Raw genomic sequence first — 16,236 nt, 5'->3', positions numbered from 1 at the left:
GTGCTGAACACAGTACAGTCTTGAACAGATCAAAAGCTTTCTGCTGTTCCAAGTTCCACGGTAATGGCAAAGAAAGGCCCTTCTTTGTCAATGCCAACATTGGTTTTATCACTAGTGAAAAATTAGGTATCCACTGTCTACAATAAGAAGCCATTCCTAACAAGGCTCTGACCTCTTTCTGTGTATTTGGGACAGACATGCTAGCCATGCTTTTTATCCGTTCAGGTATCAGTCTTCTTCCCTCCTTTGACAAGAGATAGCCTAAATAGGCGACCTCCTGTCGACAATATTGAAACCTTTTCAATGAAGCTTCATGCCCATGCTCTGCTAGATGAATAAGCAGCAGCACAGTGCCATCCTTGCAAGCAACTTCTGAGTCTGCAGCTAAAAGAAGGTCATCAACATACTGCAATAATGTACAAGTGGGAGGCTACTCAAGTGTATCGAGCTGCTCCTTCAAAGCTCTACTGTAAATACTCAGACTTTCGGTGTACCTTTGTGGCGCAGAGGTAAATGTAAATGAGCGTCCCCCTAAGGTGAACGCAAAAAAAATATCTACTATCCACGTGTACGGTAATACTAAAGAAGGCATTCTTAAGATCCACCACACTGAAATGAGTAGCAGAAGCTTGGATCATTGTTAATATCGTGGTTACGTCAGGCACAATTGGAAATTGTGGAGCAGCAATCTTATAAATAGCACGCAAATCAATAATAAAACGGAAAGGAATCGCATTATCCCCTTTCTTATACACCGGTAAAATCGGGCTATTGCACAAACTTCCTGCAATTTCCTCGATTACTCCACGATGGACAAAATCAGAAACGTTGCTTATCAGAGCGTGCTCACCATCAACCGAAATCTTATATTGTGTAATACGTGGAACTTAGCTCCTGGCTTCAAAACAAACAATTTTAACAGGTTAAATTTGTAAAATGCCAACATCATTGTCGTCAACCACCCATAAACACACCGGAACTTCACTAAATTCAGGCGGTAAAGGTCTAATCAAAAACTGTGAGGCAGAAGATTGCTGGGGTGAAATCGTCAAACGTACTCCATCCGAAGAACAATGAATTACTGCATTTAATTCCTTCTACAGATTCAACCCCAACAAGTTCTCACAACAATTCGTTGTTAGAAGAAATGGACAGTGCTCTGTGAATGGCCGTAGTGAAATCGGTACCGGCAGAGAAACCGGACTAACCACTGGCGTGCCAGAAAACTGTACAGAAACGTTATTCTGCCCTGACAATGGAATATCTGGAACCTGTGAATTATCAATGGAACACTTCTGTGCTCTTGTATCTATCAAAAATAGATGCTTCCTTTTCCCCACCTTCATCTCAACGTAGGGCCTTTTTTGATAGACGGGAATAGGTACAGGTTCCAGACCCTGCTTCGTGCTGTCCTAGCGAAACAATATATCATCAAAGACAAGATCCTCAGAAAGATAGGCAGTTGAAGGATTATCAAAAATATTTCTGCTATCTATACTAGTTTGCTGACTTTTTTGCGAGAATGACTGTGGATTTGGAGCAAACTGGCTTCTACCAGGACACCCTTTCCCCAGGGCGGCCTCTGGATCGTCTACCCATGACACCAAATGTGCCATTCGATCTCTGCTGAAGGATCGGGCATTGTGCTCGACAATGACCCTCTTGTCTGCAATATTGGTTCACGTGTACAGGACCCAACTGTATTACTTTGTGGAACAAACTGGCCTCTAAACTGTGTACTCCCACCTCCGGTTCCTCCAACTATCTGTTGCAATAATACTTTCGTTTTCAGGTCTGCCTTTTTCTTTTCAATTCTCTCTTTTTCATTATTGACTCTATTTTTGTAATACTGAGCCATATGCAATACTTCGGACTGTGATTTGGCTTGCCAAGCACTTTCGGTAGTCATGATTTGTGACTGGATATCAGGCAATAATCCACGCACAAATGTATCCACAAACAACCTTTTCCCTGACTCAGTGCTTAAATCCTGTCGCCTAAAATCTGAAAATACTTGTTTGAACCGATTAAAAAATTCGGTAGAACCTTCAGATTTCCCTTGGGTACAAGTAGCGAGTTTATCCCAAACTGTCCTTCTCTCTGGAACTAGAGTCTTTAATTTAAATACTATTCTGTCTGGCAGTGTCAGTATCACCTGTGGTGGTCTCTCTCCAGCTTTCCTTTCTCCATCTAACTGTACTAAGTTAACCCATGTGTCGCCCAGCCCTGCCTGATCATCTATAGTTCTAATCTGTTTCCATAAATCAGCAGGTAGGATCACAGGGAACAACAAGTCTATCACCCGGGGTGAAAACTGACGAATGCAAGACAGATTCTATTTCTTTATAAAATCCTGTTGGATTTTTCCTAATGTCTGGAATTGACTGTCTAATAGTGTTCACCTCCTGTCTGGAGAACGGGACATGAACAAATTGCAATACATAGTGAGCTTCAATAGTAGTGGCTGCTGCGCCTATTGCGGCATTCGCTGGAATCTCAACTTTGGGAACAAATGTCGCAGTAACCTCTCTCATGGGCAACTGAGAAGTAGGCAACTCCGAATGTTTGTTAAGCAATAAAGCCAGATCAAGTGCTAAAATGGCGAAAGCAGTATCGGGCGCAAAGGCTCTCTTGTAAATCATCATCAAATCTGCGGGACAACAAATCTTTTTCTTCATGCAGGTACTCTACCATTACCTGTAACACTTTCTTTTGCATTTCTGGAGTATACTGACTAAACGTATCATATACTTCCATTGGAGATATCGAAACATCTGAAATCCATCTACGCGCATCCCTTGTGCAAATTTGCGTCTCTTCACTCATTGTTTTACAAGAAGGAAGAAACCGTTTCTGCACACACAGAGCGTCCAATCTATCAACTCTATCACCATCCGTTTCATCATTCTGTAACCGATCTAACTCCCTCTTAAACTCAAAAACCCTCTCGACATGCTCATGTACTTTCTCCGCAGTGTCCCTTGATTAAGCTAAGACATTCAAACCCTTGTGGGGCATCCATTTCCGTCAAATCATTCCACATTTCAGCCAAGTGCATTCCCATCTCCGCTATAAAAATATTCTGTTCGGGAATACTTTCTAGGTCAGAAATGGTAGCTAAAACAGCTGATTTTTTCACATTCTTCTATAGATTTCTTAGCCCATACATACAATTCCCTCTTTCTAGCTTTAGAAACTGTACTACGAGTCCCTACTTTTGATTTAGCACTCACCCCTTCATCTACTACAAGCGGAGCAGAACCGCTTGGGAAAGAGAGAGTAAACAAATCCTGTACAACAGGTAGTGGAGACACTACCACTGGCAATAAAGACAGAATCACAGGAACAGTAATAGTCGGTAAAGGTGGAGATGCAGAAGGAGAAACAACAATAGGAAGTGGAGCAACAGCTGGCGGAGGAGGAACAACAGGAGGAACAGGGATTGCTACAGGAGGAGCTGCAACAACAGGAAGAGGTAAGACCACAGGAAAAGGTACATAAGGAGGTGGTGCAGTGGCACCAGGCCTACGCTCATTTAAAAGTTTATCAATTAGCTCATTTCAGACATGAAAATCTTTAGACGGATATATTTTCTGTACACCAAGTTGAAAAGCCCTACCCATGTTTCTAACAGACTCTGACTGTTTTTGTTGATCATAGAATTACGCCTTTTCTGAATTAGCCATACGACGACGTGCATGCTTCTCTTTACTCTTTAGTTGCTGCATAGCTTCTTTTTTCCAATTCTGAATTACATCAGATGCTGCAGGTCTAGCTTTTTTCTTTAACAATATCGACTCTAAATACTCTATACAGACAATTTCAAAACTATCATTGACTGGCCACTGAAATTCGGAAGCATGTCTAGTTTGTCTGTGCAAATATCATTGAATACTATGCTACCAATGCCGTACTTACAGTACATAGTAAATGCAGCAACCACTCCTGCCGCGCCGGACGGCCAAATTCCAAAGATTGTCTCTGCAGAATAATCCCCTGAAACAGGCAGACAATTTCCCAGGCATATCAGATCACTGGTGTTACCTGGCGTCGTTTGAACTTGCGAGTGCAAACCTACAACCAAATATCAGGATACTTGGGAATCGGGGCACGACTCACCTGATTAAGGACAAAGGAGGTCCGATCGGTTTACAAAGGACCCTCGTGGTTGGTGATTTCGGCAAAACTGCCCGCCTCGATATGTGGACCCTCCTCAAGATGTCTTGTTGGACCGTGTGCTCACCGTCCAGGGATCGGATCGTGCAGTACTGTGGTGGTGTTGCGTCTGATACAAAGGGGCCCCCTTTTTTTTTTTTTCACCGTCCGCCCCCCGGTCCGATAGCCGCGTCTTCTCTTCAATGAGGTGGCATCAATTTTAAGGGTCCCTATTCTGGCGCCATCTAAAAGACCAAAGAAATATCAAGGCTTAGTACCACAAAATGAAATGCTCCAATCACGGGCTGAAAAGTATCTTTTATTTCTGTACAGTCAAAGCAAAATAGACAGCTATCTGGCTCCCAACACCTCGCAGTGTGTACCAGCCGACACACTGACATGAGAGAGTGCTGGACATCTAAACACAGGCGTATTTATACAATTACTATGATATTGTCCAGCCTCTCTCCACGTTAATAATTTGTGGGCTAGAGTTTGTGCATGGTTCACATGACAGATGTTACAATATTATGCAAAGGATTATACAGGTTTACATTTCCATGAAAATACAGTGGTTCTGTATGTTGTTGTATCTGCGGTAAGCCTTGTTTCAAGAGTCACTACAATGTAATTCAGCTAAGGCATACAATCGGCGTTTACTCTTCATTGTTTCGATGTTTATACAAGGATGAGGCTTGAGCGCAGACAACACTTGAATGACGGATCGTATGAAGCACAAGGTTTCTTTGCATAGGTTAAACAGTTGGCTCTCGGTCAACCTAAACATTAACAGAACTCAAAGGTTGTTCAGCTCGACTGCAAGACGAAAACACAGTCCACCGTTTTAGAACATAGAAACAAGACTTGAAATCGAAATGGCAGACGATTCTTACAATGGCGGCGACATCGATCAAAAAGCGGAACATTTCAGATGCGGTTTTCTGTGTAACGCGAAAGGGCTTAGGCCAATATTCATAATAAGGAGGCACTATATGATTACGGTTTAACAAACCCTCCTTTTGGCCTAAGCCAAGAGCTTTACTCAACCATTCGCTTTACTCAAAACCCCCTTAGGCCAATATTCATAATAAGGAGGCACTATATGATTACGGTTTGACAAAATCACTGAATACAGGCGGGCTTTATTTGTCCTTGAATGAAACGCACCAACGGTTCGAAGGACACACTGTGTCGAATAGCCACAAAGAAATGCTAACATGGACTATATTGAAAGTGGAGATAGAAAACTTCAGTTTCTATTTCTGGGATCTGTTTTTCGGAGCGGTTGTTCAGTGTGACATCGAGAGAATGGAACACCCTGAAATGATGTAAACTTAACTTTAGATAATATTTGGGCGATTGAAAATGGCATGTGCTGTGCGCGTGATGACTAACTATGTGAATGACGAATGTTCTTTTTGACGAAAAGAATACACATTGTATGCTATGTTATGTTGAATATTTATGCTGCGTGCTATAACCGCCCGAGTGTTGTACTTTGTTTTGTTGTGTCTTCGCAATCCTATATTCTGTGCAGAGTTGTGGGTTGTTAGGTGGCCTATATTGTGGTGAGGACTCCTCCAACACCTGCACCCACAACCCGTGTTCAGGCTAATGATGTCTGTACCGCCTTGTCCCGTGGCATAATCCTGGTGTGCAGCCACCATCGCAACTCTGGTCACCGTTAGGAGGGGGGGCGGAACCTTTTTCCTGTGCCCTTGGGCTCCCTGGGCCCTGTGAGTTATCCGTTTGCTCTCTAAACTTTCCACTTCAATTATAATGCCCTCTGTCTGTGGTTCAACCCAAGACGTTCCTATCTCTGTCCTTAGTTTCAGATAGGGGCCGCTATGGGAAACGGGGCACCTGCGTCTCCCTGCTATTCGGTGGTCTGAGTACTTCCGTGCACTTCCCTGCACGTCCTTGTGTGACCTACTCCCCCGTCTTGACATCTGTGTCCATTCTGTGTGGTGTGGGTGATGCTCATTCATTTTCATCCGGTACTGAATTATAATGTAACTTGTTAGCTAACATATTTTAATGTGTATATTTGATTATAAAACGGCTACTGAAATATATTCTTTTATTCTGTCATTTACATGGCTGTATTCTACCATTCTGCGCATGCCATAGTTTACAGCTCCCGTCTGATGGATTCTTCAATCAACATTGTTCGATTATAATCAACGGCCCTTCTGTGATTACCATTTTGTGGGACGATCGCCACGGATCAATGTGTCCTTTAGTGGTAGCAGCAATAAGGAACAATCTGGCGGCGTTTATGATGTGAAAATGAGCTGATGTGATTGCGTTGGTAAGTAAAACGACTCCTTATCTTCTGACTAATGGAACGCCATGTGGGTTCAACAAAGATCGGCGATGGAACATAAGGGCACAAGGAACATCGAAGAAATGAAACACCGGGATTATGATATGGCGTTTATAACGCGCCTATACAGTGTTTCAAGGCACGTCGAGGCAAGGGGGGGGTACAGAAGAAAGACTGAGACAACAGTCTTACTAGGCCAGGTGACGTGGAGATCACGCAAGTGCAGGGGAGAGGGGAATGGAAAAGTGCGAGGGGAAGGAGGAGGGGGCAGTGCGGTACATGGGATCAACAGTAAATATAAATAAAAAGTATGGCCATCTGGTTGCAAGGGTAAGTGTCCGTGCTGATAGGGGGCTGTAGGGATACAGAAAACGGCCCACAAGTGCAATGGTTGCTAGGGGGGCAGTGCAGGAGTGCAACTTGCGTGGATGTGCCCTGGGCCTGAGATCAGAGGGTAGCCAGGTGACCAGTGCAGTTTCGGTTTCAGCCAGGAGTTCAGCAGGAGAGAGGAAGAGAGAAAGCCAAAGTAGGAAGGTCTTGAGGTGCTTCCGCAAACGCAAATGGTTATCTCGAGTTTCAGAGAGGCAGGGAGTTTTTTCCAGAGGGAGGCCCCAGCTGAAGAAAGAGATCTACCACCAACAAGTTGCTTGGAGAAGGACTGTTGCTAAAAAGGAGCAATTTTATCATATGATGTGAGTAAACCGTAAGGAGAGTAGTGTAAGAACATACGAGTAGGGTGCCGTACACAAATATACAACCTTTGAATGGTTTGTTCCTGACTGTTAGCTAAGAAAAGCACCTGGCCTACTTATGGTAGTGAACTGAACAAAACAGAGGGAGCCACACCTGTGATGCCATCAGTGATGTCATGCATGAGATTTGTGATGGCATATTTGATGTCATGGGTGTTAGTCCTTGCAGTGCACACTGGTGGCACAAATTATGGTTGCTTAGCTTACCATAACAGTTGAATTTTGTTTTTGTTCTGGTTTCACCTGTAACCATAACGTCCCTTTAACAACCTTTTTCCATTGAATTTCATAGGTTTTTTTCTAGTGCAAGTTAACCATAACGTCCCTTTAACAATGTTTTTATTAGGGTGTATATATGTATGTGTATATATATATATATATATATATATATATATATATATATATATATTTGCGACCTTTACAAAAACAAATACAGATGACTCAGAATTGTTTGGGAAAGTGTCATGCGGTTTCATAAAGAAGAGGGAGCAAAGGTGTAGAAGGGCCCAACCTTTGTGAAATCTTAAATGACTTGCATTGAAAAACATTTGTGTTGTGCTTACAACCTAAACCATTTCATGGATTTTCCCCAAATCTGTGCTAGGAGCATGGCCCAGTATCGACTGGTTGTTTTCACAAGTTGTGTCTTAGTCTGTCCGATGTGGGGTTTTGTTCTTCAAAATGGCCAAAATGTAGTTTCAAAAAGATTTATGTACCATTGGTTCCTGAGGTTTGGCCTCTAGTCATGGCCAGTGGCCATGCCCTGGAAAATATGTCCACAGGCCATGCCCAGTGTCTACTCTGGCTTGCTTGTTAGGGCAGGCAATGTCTCTGAAAGCATTGCCCCAGGGTTTTCAGCCAATGGCCATGGCCGCAAGCCATTGACCATTTCCAGTGGTCCCATTATGGACACAGGGCTATACCGCAGGCCAGGTGTAGAGGCTATTGTGGGTGGCTTGTTGGGGCCTGGGGCATGGCTGAACCTCCTGGCCCAGGCAATTCAGCCATAACTTGCCTCATAGCATGCACTGCTCGCAGTGACACCCAACAATGTACGCTACACATATATGATGCTTTAAGAAACGTGTTAGTTCTTTTGTATATGTTATGAGTAATTATAACTTAACTGTGCTGGAAGAGCATGACACCTCCTCAGTTATAAAAGCAGTTGAAAGTCACTAAAAACTGATGTGTTTACTTTGCCTTAGTAAAATCTTTTAAGTTCAGCCAAAAAACGTTTGTACAGTATCATTATGGTTAAACGGCAAAATCTAAAAACCAAATATATTTGCCTTTTATGGTAAGCTACACAACCATACCTCATGTCCCACTCATCCTGACACACATAACCAATGCCATCTATGACTTGGTCAGTAGCCTGACTCTGTCCAGAAGTCAAGGGAGCTTTCTCAGTAAGGGCTGGGATGCCTACCAGAGTGGAAGTCAGCGCCAGTTCTATCCCATTGGTGTAAGTTGGCAGTTGGGAGGGCCCCCATTCACTGTCCCTTCTCTATGGGCCCGTGTGATTGAAAGTGGCTACTCTCTATCACCCTAGTTTACCTGGTAATGACTTCCACATCTGCTGAATTTCAAGAGATGTGTTGCGTTACATCTGTGCAACGTAACTGCATCTTAACTAAGGTCTTCTCAGGTAATTTCAAGAGTTTTGTTGTAACATAGTTTTTTACGGGCCATGGCTAGTGGCCACGGCCATGTGTATTTTAAAAGATTACCAGGCCATTAGCCATGGCCAGTGGCGATGGCGTTCGGCGGTGTACACTATACTTGTTTCCCCATTATGCTTCTTTTGGACCCCCTACGTGGACACTATGAAGGTCTTTTAGGCCCACTAGCTGGGCCTTCGGCCGTGCCATCTGTATATTTTAAAACACTACTGGGCCACTAGCCATGCCTTCGGCCATGTCCACTGTACATGTTCCCCAAGTTTCTTTTAGACCCACTAGGTGGCCATGACCGCTATACACGTCTTATTTATTTATTTATTTGGATTTATAAAGCGCTCAGCGGCCCTTGGGCATCGTGGTGCTGTTACAGGTTACTTGCTTAGATGAACAACAGTTAAGGTACATTTTACATTTTCTTTACATTTTACATGTTGCATATTGAATACAGAATGTCGCAATTTACAAGGGGCGTTTTCTACTCTTATACAGGTGGGATGCTTAGCACACAAGAGCCACAATAGGATTTCACGTATTGGGCGGGGTATGATTGTGTTAAATTGTCTACTGGAAGAGTTGAGTTTTCAGAGCCTTACGGAACGCTGAGCGTGAGGTTTCTTTTCTGAGATCTGGTGGTAGTGCGTTCCAGTTTTTTGGGGCTAAGACTGCAAAGCTAGCGCCTCCTGCTTTGGCTCTTGTGAAGCTCTTTGTTTTATTTGTAATGCGCACCAGACCCAAGGGTATTAGGGCGCAGAGGAAGGAAAAGAGGATTGTTCAGCTTAGGTTACATTGCTGTGCGTTACAATACAGACAGATAATAAACAATGCTGGTCTATATCATACAAATGAGCAAGTAGTAGCAGAGAACATCAAGCAACTGTTATATACAATATATACAATTATGAGCAGAAGAGGGCAGTAGTAAGGCAGTGAGGTAGAGGGTCAAGTTTCATGCTCCTTAATCCATTGGATAAGGATCTATCGGAAGCGTGGGTAGGGCATGTCTTCTCTTAGAGAAGGTGGGAGTGAGTTCCAGTTTTGGGCAGCTTTGACCGGGAAGCTACTGCCACCAGTCTTTATACGTTTCAATCTGGGCACTTGAAGTAAATTGGTAGTGGCTGTTCTGGAGGGGCGATTGGTGGATTGTCTACGTAATTTGGATGCAATGTATTCGGGGGCGGCCATATGTAAACATTTATAGGTTAAGGAAGCTGATTTGAGGAGAATGTTATCTTTAGTGGAGGGCCAGTCGTTGGCTCTTCTAAAGTCAGATATGTGGGCTTTCTCGGGAATGTTAAGGGCTGCTCTCAAGGCATTGTTTTGTAGGATCTGGATCTTGTTGGTAATGTATTTATTGTAGCCGATGTAAAGGGCATTGGAATAATCCAGTTTGGATAAGACCAAGGCCCTTGCTAAGGTAATGCAGTTGTTGGGAGTGAGGAATGGCTTAGCTGCTCTAATTAGCTTACAAGTGTAGGCAGTGGCCGAGGCCATGGAGTTTACTTGTTTTTTTAATGTGAGTGGAGTCTAGGTAAAAACCAAGAGTTTTCACTTCCTTGGCTACTGTGATGTTGTTGTTGTCTATAGTGAAGATGGAGTAGAGGTGGCCTAATTTATTGAGGTTCGCTGTGGTGCCCAAGATGAGGAGTTCCGTTTTGTCATCATTCAGGCATAGTCCATGAGAGGCCATCCATGCCTGGAGGATGAGATATACTCTGTTCACAAAGGCCAAATCCTTGTCATAATCTCCCGTCAACGGGATGAGGATCTGTGTATCTACATAGTTAGTGTAGGTGATATCCAGGCCATCAAGATCATTGAAAAGGGGCATTGTGGAGATATTGTACATAGTGGGCGAAGAGGTACAACACACGTGATGGGAATAGGGTCTGCAGCCGCTGTATTTGCGAAGACCCGCATTGTTCTATTATCTAAGAAGGATTGAATCCAGCCTATAGCTTCTTGTGCGAAGTGGGTGGCCGAGTCTAAATGGTGGCATAGAGTCGTGTGATAAACCAGGTCAAACGCCGCTGAGAGGTCAAGCAGCAGGAGTAGTGCTGTGTTACCGTTGTCTCTCATGGCGTCTATTTGTGCTTTAAGGTCAATCAGTGCGGTTTCCGTATCGTGTTGCGGTCTAAGACCTGACTGACGTACTCCTAGGAGGTGGTTGCTTTCCAAGTATTATTGAATTTGGAGGTACGCTACCTTGTCCAGAATTTTAAGCAAGAATGGCACTGTTGTGATGGGACGATAATTAGTAGGAATAGACGGGTCCAGTGTTTGTTTTTTTAAAAGTGGGAGGACCCAAGACTGTTTCAGATTGTTGGGAAAGGTACCGGTAGAGAATGAGGCTTTTATGAGTTTGGTTATGAAAGGGGAAAGGTCCCTTGCGGCATCCTTTATAATTTGTGCAGGGCATGGGTTGCCGTGGCAGTTAGAGGGTTTGAGGGTTAAGATTACTTTTTCTACTTCTAGAGTAGATACTTTCTTGAAGTTGAAGAGGGGTTTGGGTAGTTCAGACATGGTGTTCGAGGGCACAGAGCCGAGATATTGTTGGAGTTGGAAGCGAGGAGGATGGATTCTTTGTTGTTGTTTTTGGCCAGCAGAGTCGCTATTTTATTAGCTAGGGCGCTCTGAATGCTAGTACACCAGGTTTTGTCCTTAAGGCAGATGTCAGGGGCTTGTATAGGTGTTTCCAATTCTCTAATGATTGTGAATAGTTCTTTTGTATTGGAGTTAGCTTGGGAGATGCGCGAGTTGTATGATTCTTTTTTGGCAGCGATTTTATTTCTTTTTTGTACAAAGAAGCTAGGTTATTGAGTTTATTTTTATTAGTTTCAGAAGGGTCTAATCTCCATATCTGTTCACATTTACGTTTCTCGAGTCTGATGGCTTTTAGATGGGGAGAGAACCATAAGTTGATATATTTTTTCTGTTTGCGTTTTCTGATTTTCAAGGGTGCTATGGTGTCCAAGGCGGATAACATTACCTTACTGTACTCTTCGACCAATGTACGTGGGTCTGCAGAGTCAGGGAGAGAGTTCAAGGTTGGGATGATCAAAGGAGTTAGTTTGTCAGCTGTTATGTTCTTTTTAATCCTGGTAGGAATAGCAGGAGCTATACCGATGGTGTGATAGGGGGCTATGACTTTGAGGGAGAAAGAGATCAGGTGGTGGTCAGCCCAAGGCACGGGGGGTTATGGCATTAATAGACGTTACACAGTGGTGTCCGCAATCCAATCCAGGGTTCTGCCCTTAATGTGAGTGGAGCCTATTACCTTTTGAGTGAAGCCTAATTCCTCGATGGACTCATTAATCTGTGTGGCATTAGGATCTGAGGGATCTTTGTAGCCAAGATTGAAATCTCCTAGAAGAAGACTTGGTGAGGTATTTTTAAGATTGTCCAAAAGGATGTTAGTAAGATCTTCTTCAAAGGATCCTAAAGGGCCTGGAGGTCTGTAGATAAGGTGGATGGATATGGTTTGAGTAGTTGAGATGGTTAATTTGGCGGTCAGGAGTTTGCAGGAATCTACCTTCAGTGGAGAAGCAAGTCTCAGTACTAGGCTGGTTTTTGTAATTATAGCTAGGCCATCACCTCGAGAGGAAGTGCGGTCTATTCTTAAGAGGGTGTAGACCTCAGGAATAGCTAGCATAATTGCTGGGCCAGCTTCTGAATGCAGCCAGGATTCTGTAATGGCGAGGAAGTCATTTTTTTAAGTGGTAATAAGGTTGCCTATTTCTGTGGCATGTACCACTAGAGACCGGGCATTTATTAAGGCTCCTCTTAAACCTGGTAACGTGGGCTCAGTGGGGGGTATCGCAGTATTATGGGGTATTGGGCAAGTGGTAGAGTCTCGAAAGAGTCGGCTGTTGAGCTGGAGTAGGTGCTCAGTATTAGTAGAGTTGTGCGAAGATGTTTTAGTGTTTGGCTGCGCACTTAGGTTTCTAGTCAGGTTATTAGAGCAGAGGTGTAAAGAGTTAGCTGTGGGTTCGTAAATTTTAGGGAGTCTTGCGCGAAGTTGGAGGTTTCTTTGAGAAAGATTGCATGCTCTGGTAATCACGTCCTTTATGTTTTTAGGAATGTTTGGGGGTGTCGCAAACGTCACAGAGGGCAGAGTGTGAGGCATGTTAACATCTATTGAGATGAGAAAGTGTAGGATAGTCCTCAGTAGGACTGTATAGGTAGCTGGCAAATACATAATTTATGTAGTGGTGGGCTGCCTAGTGGTGGGGGTACCATGCATATAAGGTCAGCTCAGGGGGGCACTTGTGCCTCTATTAGGGTAGGCAGACAAATGGCGGCGCGGTAATCGCAACGCTATAGTGCAGGTAGGGGATGGCGTGTCAAACGTGTGAGCAATTTAGCAGCAAAAGGTTTGCCTGAATGCCAAATCACAATTTGGGCTAGACTACAGTGTACCAGCATATAGCAGCAATTGTGGCAACAGGGTCAATCTTGTTTCGAATATCGCAATTCGGGCTAGAATACAATGTACCAGCATGTAGCAGCAATTGTGGCAACAGGGTCAATCTAGTTTCAAATATCACAATTCGGTGGCACGGTGAATGGTTTCTGAGAGGTAGGGCAGTGCTATGTTGGTGAGGCATGAGTGTGTGATTGAGAGGGCTTTAAAATGGATGTGTTCTATAACTGGGAGCCAGTCGGCGTCCCACCTTGCTTGGGAAATGTGCTCCCTCTTAGGAATGCTGAGAGCAGCTCTGATGGCGTTGTTTTGTGTGGTTTGGAGTTTTTTGAGTTTTATTTATTATATGCCTAGGAATAGAACATTACAGTAGTCCAATCTTGCATCTACTGTGGCTCTGGCTATTGACGGGCAGTTTTTGGGGGAGAGGTAGGGTTTGACCACGTTTAGGATCTTTGTAGTTGGTGCAGCCGATAACATAGACATGGTGGCGTCTATGTAAACTCCTAGAGTTTTGGCTGCCGCTGATGTTGCGATGGTGGTGTTGTCAATGATGAATGACGAGTATTTGCTGTCAAGTTTTGTTGAGGATTTGTTTGGGACCTACCATGAGTATTTCAGTTTTATATCCATTGAGACAAAGGCCATTAGCCGCCATCCATGCTTGATGGTGGCATAGGTGTTATTGAGTGTGGCAGTGTCTTGTTCGTAAGAGCTGGTGACTGGGAGTAGGACTTGCGTATGATCGGCGTAGTTGGTGTACGTTACGCCGTGATCGTCAAGTCATTGAAGAGTGGGAGAGTAACAATGTAGTAGAGTTGTGAGGAGGTGCAGGACCCCTGTGGGACTCCACAGTGTATGGCCGTGGGGGTGGCGCAGGCTTGATCAAAGAATACTCTCATAAGCCTGTTTTTCAAAAAGGAGGTAATCCAGGAAGTGGTTTGCTGTGAGAAGTGGGCTGCCTCCTTGAGGTGTCAGCATTAGGGTCTTGTGATCTACCAGATCAAAGACTGCAGACAGATCAAGGATGGTTTCACTTTTTGTCTGTGGTTTGCTCAATATGACCCGACAAGCGAGGGCCTTAGACCCTGGCCAGTGAGCACGGCGTTCATGCTCACTGGCCAGGGACGTGTTGCATCCCTTAACATGTTCCCCCAGTAGGTTACCCCACACCTCACTGTAGCTGCAAAATGACACTTTTTTTATTCTCATTTATTTTTAGCGAGCAATGAACTACAAATGACCCTGAATATTTCGAAAATATTTGTGGCTATTATAAGTGTGACGCACAAAAAATAACCACAAATATGGAAAATCACCTTGAATATGGGAAAATGTTTGAGCTCTGATCTTGGTCCGAGCCCCCACCAACGGCCCAATTTCACATGGTGTCCTCTTTCCCCCTTCCCCACGTCTTGCCTGATGCCATTTCATGCATTTTCCTCCTGCAAATGGCATTTTTTTCAACTTTTCGTTTTCGGATAACCTCGAATATTTGCAAATATCTCTTGCATTGGACTCAATAAAAATGTGGATTTTCAGTCCTGAAAAGCCTGTGTGCTGCAATGCACCATGGTATAATTTTAGGAGAAGGGGGCACCCTCTTCTCTGTCAAATATTTTTTAAAAGCGACTGGACGCAATAACCCCAGACCGCCCCGGGAAATTCGAGTCACCGTTGCGTTCCCAAGTTGTTTCATACCTGATCCAATTCCATCCAGCGGTTTTCGCTGTGCACTCAAGCAAAAATTGGACTTCGGGGAAAATGAATGTGCAATAGGCAGAAACCGTTTTTTTACATTTATTAATTTTTTTCTTAATAACTTCTTTATTTTTTAATGGATCTTTCAGTCTGGCGTGGGGGTTGCGTCAGTACAATTTTTTGACTGCAACTATAGTGCTGTGACCGCCGCAAAGAGAGAGCGAGAGAGAAAATGAATGTACTTGGGGCAAAGATGCATACAGATCTGTTGCACAGATAAGTACCATCTGATTAAGGGGGAAAGAAATACTATGAACAGAGCATGAAACTAAGATTAAAGTCAGTCCTATATAAAATATACAATGATATTCTCTGTATGGCGCCTCCATATTCCATGCATGTGCACTATGAGCTTAGGCCCGAACCCTAAGAAGACGAACATAAGCATATTCCACAAGGCAAATGCCTACATATGTATAGCACCTTCTGAGCATCTTTGTCACGTTTTCAATGTACCTCCAGGTCCAGTCCTCTGCTTGTTGTCACTAACGGTAAAATGTCCCAGGTTTTGGGATGTCATTAGTGATGTCATTGATTGTCATATGTGATGTTCTCTGTCGTGGTGAGCAGTGCATGGCGAAGGTGTGAATTATGCTTGCCTAACTCGCCATCACCTGCACGTATATTTGGCTTTCAGGTTTTGCGTTGCAACCAAAACTCCCCTTTTAACAAAGCTTTTTGAATGATTTTTGGAGGTTTTAATTGGAGAAATCTCACCATAATTACCCTTTTACAAAGTGTTTTCAATAATGCCAACACTCCTTTTAGAAAGTTGTATTCACTGAAAATCAATTTATATACATATACATAGCGTTGATTCGCTCAAAGTAAGTCGACCAAATAAATGCCATTTAAACAACTGAGAAGCGAGTATTTGCAAGAAAATCTGCTGGCGTTTCATCTTTTGATGTGGCAGTACACACATGAGAATGTAACGGAACTCGATCTTCTCCCTCTCCACCTACTCGGTTTATAAAAGTCCTTTTCTCTTTTACAGACTGTCAAATGTCAACTGACTTCCTTTTCTCTTATCTTTTGTTTTGTCTCACTCATTCTTTCCACAAGGTCATTCTTGCCACAGGTGTGTCCATGTAGTTCCTTTAAGAGAACAACTTCTCATAACACACACTACACTTT

The 16,236-nt window shown here is 43.6% G+C and overlaps 1 protein-coding gene across 2 annotated transcripts in view; it reads left to right on the top strand.

The window, feature by feature from the left end:
- Positions 1-16,236, top strand: part of RABL6 (RAB, member RAS oncogene family like 6) — a 931,527-nt gene that overhangs the window by 64,358 nt on the left and 850,933 nt on the right. Inside the window, exon 2 of one of the 2 annotated variants that reach the window (XM_069609759.1) lies at positions 6,286-6,466. The exons of the other annotated variant lie outside the window; for it this stretch is intronic. The gene's annotated coding sequence lies outside the window, so the exon portion shown is untranslated. The remainder of the gene's footprint in view (positions 1-6,285; positions 6,467-16,236) is intronic. 2 annotated transcript variants of the gene reach the window in all.

The sequence above is a fragment of the Ambystoma mexicanum genome, chromosome 8 (genome assembly GCF_040938575.1).
Source record: "Ambystoma mexicanum isolate Mex_15411 chromosome 8, UKY_AmexF1_1, whole genome shotgun sequence".
NCBI lineage: Eukaryota > Metazoa > Chordata > Amphibia > Caudata > Ambystomatidae > Ambystoma > Ambystoma mexicanum.
This window is presented reverse-complemented; position numbering and strand designations above follow the sequence as displayed.